This window comes from Accipiter gentilis, chromosome 16, assembly GCF_929443795.1.
Source record: "Accipiter gentilis chromosome 16, bAccGen1.1, whole genome shotgun sequence".
NCBI classification, from domain to species: Eukaryota; Metazoa; Chordata; class Aves; order Accipitriformes; family Accipitridae; genus Astur; species Astur gentilis.
This window is the reverse complement of record NC_064895.1, coordinates 136,401-146,014: the sequence shown is the minus strand read 5'-3', so window position 1 is coordinate 146,014 and position 9,614 is coordinate 136,401. Positions and strand designations below refer to the sequence as shown.

Sequence of the window (9,614 nt, the reverse complement as noted above, 5' to 3'; positions counted from 1 at the left end):
GGGGGAGGAGAGGAAAGGGCAGTGCTGCCTCTGTGTTGCAGACCTGGGAGCATCAAACAAAAACACTGGCAGAAGCACAGTGAGACCCACATACACTTGGAGGTATAGTCCCAAGGTATGGCTCTGTGCCTTTGGGTCTACACCTGGATCTGAGGCTTTTTCTTCAGGCCATCTTGGCATGTCTGGGGGCTACTTCCTTATGCATTGGGGCACCACCTTGGCACCTCTAGGGCTGCTCTGAGTGCTGGGGACTCTTTGTAGGGTCTCCAGGACTGTCTAGGTGTGTTTGGAGTTGCTCTGGAGCTTTTCTGGCGTCTCTGGGTGGCCTTTTGCTTGCTCTGAGCTGCTACGCGTTCTCCAGCGTTCTGAGAGCCGCCTTGCTGCTTCGGCCAGCTGGCTGGGATTCCCAAGGGCCCTCAGGGCACACTCGGTGTCTTCAGGGCAGCAGTGGGCATTTCAAACCTGTAAATTGGGTGGTTTAGGCCATCCTGGTGTCTCTGGAGATACTCCAGGGCTCTTTCCAAGCCGTTAGTACATCGCTGGGGCTGTTCTGCAGGTCTCTGAGTGGACGTCTTTGTGCTGCTTGAGGTGTGCTGGGGCATTCCCAGTTATTCCAAGGCTCCTGCAGATTCTCTGGGCTTTTCCAGGACATCCAAGTCATGCTCAAGAGCATCTTTCCTGGTCCCTGGGCCTGTTCTCGGACCGACTGGGGTCCTTTCAGGGTCTGAAGGTGTCCTGCCAAAGTCCTGGGGGCTTTCTGGGCCTTTCCAGGTGCTGCAGGGTCTCTACGGCTGGGGTGGGTCCCCAGGGGCTGTGGGCCTTTTCCTTTCCCTTTCCCTTTCCTTCCCTAGGGCCCCGAGGCCCGTGCTGCCCTGCGAGGCTGCACCTCAGACCCGTGGGGAGCGCTCAGCGTCTCCAGGGCTTGCTCCCGCTCCTCCTCCGTGGCCTGCGGGTCTGTTTTCCGGGCGGTTACCGCGGGTGCCCGCGCTCCTTCTCGGGCCTGCGGCGGGAACAGGCTTTTCCACGGCGGCAGCTCGGCCTCAGACCCTAGCGAGCGGACGCGCACGCGATGGCAAGTGGGCGGGGAAGCCCCGCCCCCGGGGGCCGCTCCCGTCCGCTGCTCGCCGCGCCGCCCGGCGCCGGGCCGGCTTCCCGCAGCCCGGAGCCGGTTGCCGTCCTCCGCAGCGCTCCCCGGGACGTCTGCGGCTGGGAAGGGGCTGGCGCCCGCTCCGCCGCCGTTTTGCGCTTCCCTGCCGGCATCGCTAGGGCTCGGCTGTGCGTTGATGGGGGGCGGGGGTAAAGAGCTGAAGAAGCAGAGAAAAGCCGCCTCTGACACCCGGTGCGCAGCTGGTCCCGGCGGGTGCGGCGGCGCGGGGCGAAACGTACCGTAGCGGTGCCGGGTTTCCGTGGTGAGAGAGGTGATGTGGCTTAGCTGTGCCGGCGGGGGAAGCCGCAGTCCGAGGGAAGAGAGATGCCGTCGTCCCCGGACGTGGGGGCTCTGCTGGGGCAAGCAGAGGTCTGTAACCCTGAAGAGGGAGGCGGGAGGCAGGTCTCATTTATTAAGAGCACTGATAAGCGACCCTTTTCCTTACCTTCTTGGGAGAGGGATAAGAAAATTTTCACTGGTTGCTCTAGGCTTATTGTTCTTGGGAAGGGACAAAATACAGGATTCTCTCAGCTGGAACTGTAATCAGAAAAAGAAGACGACAGAAGAGAAGCCAAGTTCATAAGAAAAGCTGAGTTTGTGCTCATGGTCTGATGTGTGTCGATGGAGGTGTCCAGGCACACGGGAAAAGGCGCGTGGGATGGAGGAAGCTGGGGCAGCGTGCCGTGCTCCCGGCCAGATCTCTTCCTAGTGGTGCCCTGTTTTTTCCTTCCTGCTTCCTTCACTGGGTCTCTCCTCAATAATGAGCACGTCTTGTGCTTGAGGACTGAGTGAGGCTCAGCAGGGGAGAGCAAGCGCCATCTGTAGGCTCGGTGGGGCTGAACAAGTCTAACGCTTGGTGACATGGGCACCGGGGCTGTGGAGCTGTAGTGGGAGAACACTGGCAGGTTGCAGAGAGGAAGGCTGCTGTCAATGGGGAGGCTTTGGAGAAACTGCCATGGTCGCAGAGCTGAGAGTGGGTGGGTGAAAGGAGGCAGCTGTTGGGAGCGCCTTCTGGGGACGCAGTCCGTGTAGAGTGAGGGGGGAGCCTTACGGGAGAGAGGGGTTTGGAGGTGGGGAGGGAGGGTAGGCCTGACAGGATGGCTCTTCACCTTTCTTTGCTTCTCTTTGCCATCTGTGGTAACTGTCAGGCTTCATATGTCTTGCCTATGGGGGTTCTGACTTGCAAGCTCTTATTTGCATTACTCCTGCTGCTTGAAATTCATGATACATGCATCATTGTGCCACCACAACAGTTACCTCGCGAGCACCAGCTGAAATCACCAATCCCTTCTGAACGGATCAGATGTCTTGTCTTGCTCTCCATGCTGAAGCAGTGAGTTTTGCGTTGTGGTGTTCTTGTGTCATAGGCTTTTCTTGCCAGCTGTCTTAGCTCTGGTTGTCTCAGGTTTGTTTGCTAGCTCTTGGGAGGCATGGGAGGCTGTGCTTTCTGTGGCCTTCAGTGTGCCTTTCCATGTGCCCCAGAGCCCTTGGTGTGCCTTTCAGTGCAACCCAGACCTTGCACAGATCAGGTGTGTCTTCTGTTGAGGGGTGTATCATAGCACGCCAGGTTTGTAGGTCCTTCTGTCCATCTTTCTTACCACTGGTCATCTTTATTTTGCTGGCTTGATTCTCTGAGGCAGCACTCTCTGGTCCTTTCCCACCTGCTTGTACTGATGTCTGTACTGTGGTCACCTTGGCCAAAGTCTTTCAGTCTGGCCATCTTGATGACCGCCCTCTCAGCTCTGCTGACCTTTCTCCAGTGGGAAGTACTTGCTGATCCATCTTGCCTAGTTGTCTGCACTCGTGTTGTGCCAGGTGCATTGTCATCTTCATGACCTAGGTCTTTTGGGTTAGCCATCTTGCTGTGTCAGTAGTGCTAATGATTTTCTAATGAGCAGCATTCTCTGGCCCTTCTTTTCCAGCAGGATACCTGTGCTACACTGTTGTGTGTTGTATGGTTTTTCTGGCTGGTGTTCTCTTCTGTGCTTATTGTGTTCTGATGGCCTATTCCTGAATCTTGCACAGACAGTGTTTCTTCAGGGATGTTCTTAATGCTGCTTTGTGATTTTTGTTTTGTTTTCTTCCTGGTCTGGGGTTGTCTTACTTGTAGCTAGCTGTGGAAACAAATAATGCTCAGGAAATAATGAGAGGGCACAAAGTGGAGCAGATGCCTGGCTCCCTGAAGGGGGGCCCATGGGTGGGAGGTGGTTCTGGTGCCTAGATGGCTGGGTCCCTGGGCCTGACTACCCTCCCCCCCCCCCCCCCCCCCCCCCCCCCCCAGGTATCCTATACCAGCCTAGCTCAGTCTCCATCCACAATGCCAAGCTCTACATGAGCGGCCTCCCCAAGGAGATGGGGCAGGATATGGAGCAGCTCTTTTCCCAGTACAGCCGCATCATCACCTCCCACATCGTCATCAACCAGGTCACATATGTGCCCAGATGCTTGGACCCCCACCCCAGAGGAGGGGGGCTGCCCAGATGCCTGGGTCCCCAGTAGGGTCTATGGAGCTCGAGAACGGTTCCTGGATCCTGTGGGTGGACAGTCGGGTGTCTGGCGGGAGGGATTCCTCAGACACCTGGGTCCCGTGGAAATGCAGCAGAGTGTCAGGGCTCTGTACCCCGGACTCCCCACGCACAGGTGTGTCACAGGGGGTGGGCCTCATCTGCATTGAAAAGTGCATGGAAGTGGGTGAGACTGTCCAGGCGGGTGCTGCTGAGCCCATCACCATCAAGCTCACCAACAGCCCGGGGCAGATTTGGCTCATTTTGTCATCAGGCTGGTGCCAAGTGGGGACTGTACCCTCTTCCCCTCCAGCCCAGGAGTCCAGAAGGGGTGTCTGCAATCTCTCCTCTTTTCTTCCACTTGGTTTTTTTTTTTTTTTTTTTTTTTTTTGGGGGGGGGAGCTTTTTTTGGCGAAAGAACAAATAATAATAACGGTACTTCTAATGGTAGCAAGGAGAGAGGCCAATGCAACGAGCAGTAACTCCCCTGGAGCAACAGACACAAAACCATTTATTTTTGTAAGAGAAGACGAAAAAAAAAACCCAAACTCCTCTGAAGTCCCCCATAACTGCCCCTCTGGTGGGTAGTTGCAGGGGGTGGGAATCTGTCATGTGCCCCCCCTGGTTGTTTCGAGGCAGGGACAGAGATTGTGATCCCCAAGCAGGGTCATGGCATGTTTTAGGAGGGTCAGTGGCACTAAAGTGTTCTCAATCAGGCTGAGGCCACCAGGAGGTCCAGCTGCCCCCGAGTCCCCAGCACCCCCAAACCTGGGGGGGGTCCTCACCCCCACTCCCCTGTTGCCATCCTTCTCAAAATACCCTAAAACAGGTATTTTTGCCCCAACCTGCTTAGCTTGCTGGGGTGGGTGCTTTTGCTTGGCTGGTTCTAGCATCCTGGCCAGAAAAGCCCTGAAACCCCCAACCTGCCCCCCAGCCCCGACAGGCTGAGCCCCCCATAGCAGCGCCATTGTCGTTGTCATCATAATTTATTATTATTGTTGTTCTTATTATTATTACTATTATTTATTTTCTCTTATCCGTTGGTATAATTTCTTGCTTTTCAGTGGTTTTGGTTCCTACTTATTTCCAATTCTTTGTTGGCTTTCCCCAGGCCTGGGACCCCCAGGACCCTCTGCCCCTCCCAGGACCCCTGGGATCCCACCCCCCCCCCACATCCCACTTCTTGCGTCGTGTCATGCCTGTTTGCAGTTTCTTGTAGTTTTAACTTATTGTTAACGTAACCATTACCCCCCGGCCTACGTGTGCACGTGTCCCCGGGATAGGCGAGGGACCCAGGCATCTTGGGTCTGCTTCCACCCCCTGGGGTCTGCCTCCCCACACCCCCCCCCCAGCAGTTCTGTCCTGTTTCCCTTTTTTCATCTCTCGCTTTTCTTTTCTTTCTGGTTTTCTGCTTTTCTTCTCTCTATCCCTGTCTCCCTGTTATTTATTGCTCCATCTTCATCCTGCTCTCTGTCCCCATCTTTGTCTTGCTCCATCTCTCTGTTGTTCCCCATGTCACTCTCATTCTCCCTCTGTCCCAATGTCCTGCTTCCTGTCCCCCTCTTGTTCTCTGCATCCTGTCTTCTGGCTCCCCGTCCCTCACCAGTTTTCTATATCCCTCTGACTGTCCTTCCTCTCCCTCTTTCCTGCTGCCCATTGCTGAGGTTTTTTTCTCTTTCTTTGTGTCCTGCTCCTATCACTCTGTCTGTCCCTGTACTGGTTTTGTCTGGGATGGAGTTAATTTCTTCATAGGAGCTTGTATGGGGCTATGTTTTGGATTTGTGATGAAAACAGCATTGATAACACAGGGCTGTGTTAAGTATTGCCAAACAGTGCTTACACAGCATCAAGGCCTTCTCATGTTTCTCATGCTGCCCCACCAGTGAGCAGGCTGCAGGTGGGAAAGAAGTTGGGAGAGGACACAGCCAGGACCGATGACCTCCAACTGACCAAGGGGATATCTCAGACTATATGACATTGTGCTCAGCAGTAAAAGCTGGTGGGAAGGAGGGGATGTTTGGAGTGATGGCATTTGTCTTCACAAGTTACCGTTATGTGTGATGGAGCCCACCTTTCTTGGAAATAGCTAAACACCTGCCTGCCGATGGGAAGTAGTGAATGAATTCCCTATTTTGCTTTCCTTGCCCATGCTGCTTCTGCTTTACCTATTAAACTGCCTTTATCTCAACCCACAAGTTTTCTAACTTTTGCCCTTCCTATTCTCTCCCCCATCCCACTGGTGGTGGTGGCGGGAGAGAGCGAGCAGTCCTGTGGTGCTGAGCTGCCTACCAGGGTTAAACAACAACAGTCCCTCTGTCCCTAATGCTTCTTTATCCATCTCTGTCCAACTCCCTTCTTTTCTCTCATTGTCCCTCTGTCCTGCTTCTTGTCCCCATCTTTTCGGTCTGTACGTCTCTGTCCTGCTGCCTGTCTCATTGTTTCTTGCTGTATCCCCCTCATCCAGCCAGCTGTCTCTAGTATCCTGTCCTGTTCCTCAGACCTTTTTCTCTGCCTCCATCTCTGTCTCACAGCCCATTGCTTTTTCCTTCTCCATCTTTGTCCTGATCTGCATCCCTTTCTCTTTTTTTTCATGGTCTCTCTGGCTTGTTCCCTGTCCTTCTTTCTCTCTCTGTATGTTGTGCTCCCTGTCCCAGTCTCTCCCCTTCCCTCTTCGTAGTCTCCTTTTCTCTCTCCCTCCCTCTGTCCTGCTCCCCATTAATCTCTTTCTCTTTCTATCCCTCTATACCTAAACTGTATCCTTAAGTTACCTATCCTAGTCCCATAGCGAGTTTTCCCTTATCTAGAGAATTTATGGTTTGTCTGAATGCATAAAAGCATGTAAACCTTAGCATAAGGTGGGATTTATCCTTAGTGCTTCTTCATGATTTTATGTTCTCAATAAACAGCAAAAGCTCAAAAGTGAACTTATGTTTCGGTCTGCTTTGACAGGTGGTACCAGGGGGCAACAGTGCAGAACTGCCCTGTCGGTGCAGCATATGGGGATGTTCTCAGGGAAACGTGGACAGCACTGTGACTGATAAAGGACCCCCAAAATCACCGAAAAGACTCTGGGCCTAATATACCACGTTGGACCACCCCTCTTTTGGTCTTTGAGCTCCTCTAGGACCGCTGTGCTGTTACACAGAAGCTGTCCCGAGGTCCCGTTGTTCCCTGTGAGCCTTTTCCTGCCTGTGTAGTCCTTCTAGGACTCCTCTAATGTCATCCCAACCCCTCCTGCATCCCTCACTGTGTCCCAGAGCTTTCTCACTGCCTCTGGACCCCTTTAGTCTCCTTGGGACCACTCCTGAGGCTGCCTTTGTGCTGCAGAGCATGAAGAGCCGCTGAGATTGCCTCCGTTCCCTGGCTTCCTGAGGATGTGTGTTCTCTGCTCAGATCCCCTCCCGGGTCCCCGAGCCTTGTTCGGTCTCTCTAGCCCCTTCTTGTCCCTGTAGCGCACTTTGAGCCTCTTGTTTCCTCAGATCCCCTCCTGAGGCCTTCCTCATGTCCTGAAGCACCCCTTTTGCCCTCTCTCTGGGCTCTCCTATCAGCCCTTCAGCCCACCCCCATTACCTCTGTCCTTTGCTCCAGAAGCCATCCGAAGGTCTCATTGTGCTCCAGAGCCTTCTGCTGCCCGTCACTGGGGTGCTGGGATGCTTCATCAGTGCTGCTGTGTTGCGCCGTGCCCAGGCACGCAGTTGGGGGACACCCTTCTCCCTGCCCTCCGCTCTGTGTGAGCTGGCAGCCGCATCCTCCCAGGCGAGTACTGGGGGGGTGCCTGGGCTGCTGGGTGTGGGGCAGAAAGAAGGGGCTTGGGGCAGGACATGAAGGACCACGCAGGTAAGAACCAGTTGCCCTGGACACTCAAGGTGGGCAGCAACTGGAAAAGAGCAGCAGGAAGAGAGCAAGACGGTGAGGATGGACGTGTGTTATCAGAGGCAGCACTGTGGGGAGGAGCAATTTCTTCCTGTCCTCTGGAGGGGAAAAAAACAATGTCAAAGCTGTCCTGGAGAAATACTTGCCATTTAGGTTATGAAACTGCATGACTTCCCGAGAACGGTTGTGCACATGTTGTGTTGCAGGTCAGGACTGCCTGGGCAGGGATCCCCAAGTTGCGTGCCGAGCCCGCAGGACAGCTGTCTGTGGAATGAAAGTGAAGGATGACTTCGCAGAGGTTAACTTTCAATTTGCTCCCCTCAGGACCCATTAACTTGCTTCTGGGCCTCTCACAAGCTTTTTATTTGCCGCCTTCTTCCCTCAGAAGCCCATTTCCTTCTAATTCCCATGATTACTCTGCTTGCCTTTTGGTTCCTCCAGGCTCCCTGCACCTCTTTGTCCTTTTGCCCCATTAAATCCCCTTTTTCTTCTCCCTGGTCTACTCAAAACGTCTCCATTTGCTTTTGGTACATCCCAAGAGGCCTCGTTTTTACCTCTCGTTCCCTCTTAAGACCCCTTTGTTTGCCCCTGCTCCCCTCAGAACTCCTATTTCCATCTACTCCTCTCATGACAGCTGGGATTGTCTTTTGAGGCACCCAAGAGGCCCCATTTACCTTCCTTGTACCCCCAGAGCTGCCCCCCCATTCTTGTTGCCTGGGCACCTACCTGTTTGTGTATCTTGCACCCCAGAGACCTCTGTTTACCTTTCTCATGATCCAGAGCCCTTCATGTGCCCTCTAGTCCCTGCAGGACCTCTCCGTTGGTCAGCGTGCCCTGGAGCCATCCTTTTGTCTTTGCACTGCAGGCACCTTGATAAGCTGTCTGATTCCCTCCATACCCTTTGTGTGCCCTCCGTCCCTCCATTTTCCTTCCAGGGACCAGAATCAATCTGTGTGACAAGTGGCCTCATCAAAACCACTGGCCTTCAAAGGGCCTTCTCTCACCTGCATAGTCCTTTTAGGAGGACTTTAGTGTTGCTCTCTGTGGACTCACTTGTCTTTGTTGACACCTCTCTTGAGGTACTTTGCCATTTATCTTTGTTCAAGCCACTTATGTGTTACTTAAGGTGTTTGATACAGTTTCTGATGTGGTGTTTTTTGGTGTGGGTTGTTTTTTTTTTTTTTTTTGTTTCAACCCTAACCTGATGTGTTCTGTCCTTTGGGACTTGTTTATTTCTGTTAAGGGAGTCAGATGGAGAAAACTACAAGTCTCAGTGACAGCGCTGTGTTGGTAATCTACAGTATTCACTTTGCAACTACAGATATTTTAGAGAAGGATTCTTACAAGATTTAATTCTGCTTTGCCATTCAATCCCATCCAGAATGTAGTGCTGGGACAAGTTCAGCAATAGACGTGAATGTGTCTAGCATTGTACATGTGGTGGTGAGCACTTGTCGGGTTGGGCAGACAGCTGAATGGATGTGGTGTCAGCAGCTGCTGAGTGAGTTGTGGTTTTTGAATGTGTTCAGCCTTGTATGTGTTGTTTCTTTTGCCTTGCAGGTTGGACTTTCGTGTTGAAACAGCATTTTTCCTTAACTTCCCCCCCCCCCCCCCCCCCCCAATAACCCCCCAAAACCCCAACAAAAAAAACCCAGCCAGGGATTAAAAAAATTTTTTTTTCCTTCAGCTGGTTTTTTTTTTTTTTTTTTCCCCTGCTCTGCCATATATAGTGTAGTGAATGACCACAGGGAGATGACTGTGGATCTGACTGCTAAAGAGTGCATGGAGTTGAAGTAGCTGGTCAGTGTAGAAGAGGATTGGGCTGTGAAGCAGGTGAGCATAACTGTTTTTTTTCAAGTGTGGGACTGTAAATTCTTTTGAGGGGCTTTCTAGTTTCTGGTATCATATAATGGATGAAGTGTTATTCTCCTGTGCAGGTGTGGAAGGTAAGGGCCCACTGCAGTGTGCAGAGCTCCCTCATTTTCTGCCAGGAATCCAAATCACGGAGATGATGTTGCTGGGAAGAGACAGTTGTGAAGATGCTAAGGACAGCTGTGTGTCTCATGTAGAATAAAATTCTGTGTGCTCTG

General features: G+C 52.8%; 1 long non-coding RNA gene across 1 annotated transcript; it reads left to right on the top strand.

The window, feature by feature from the left end:
• Positions 1–1,164: 1,164 nt before the first annotated feature.
• LOC126046563 (uncharacterized) lies at positions 1,165–9,614 on the top strand. The gene is made up of 2 exons (XR_007508350.1): positions 1,165–1,516; positions 9,255–9,614. It is a non-coding gene; the product is annotated as an uncharacterized LOC126046563 (long non-coding RNA).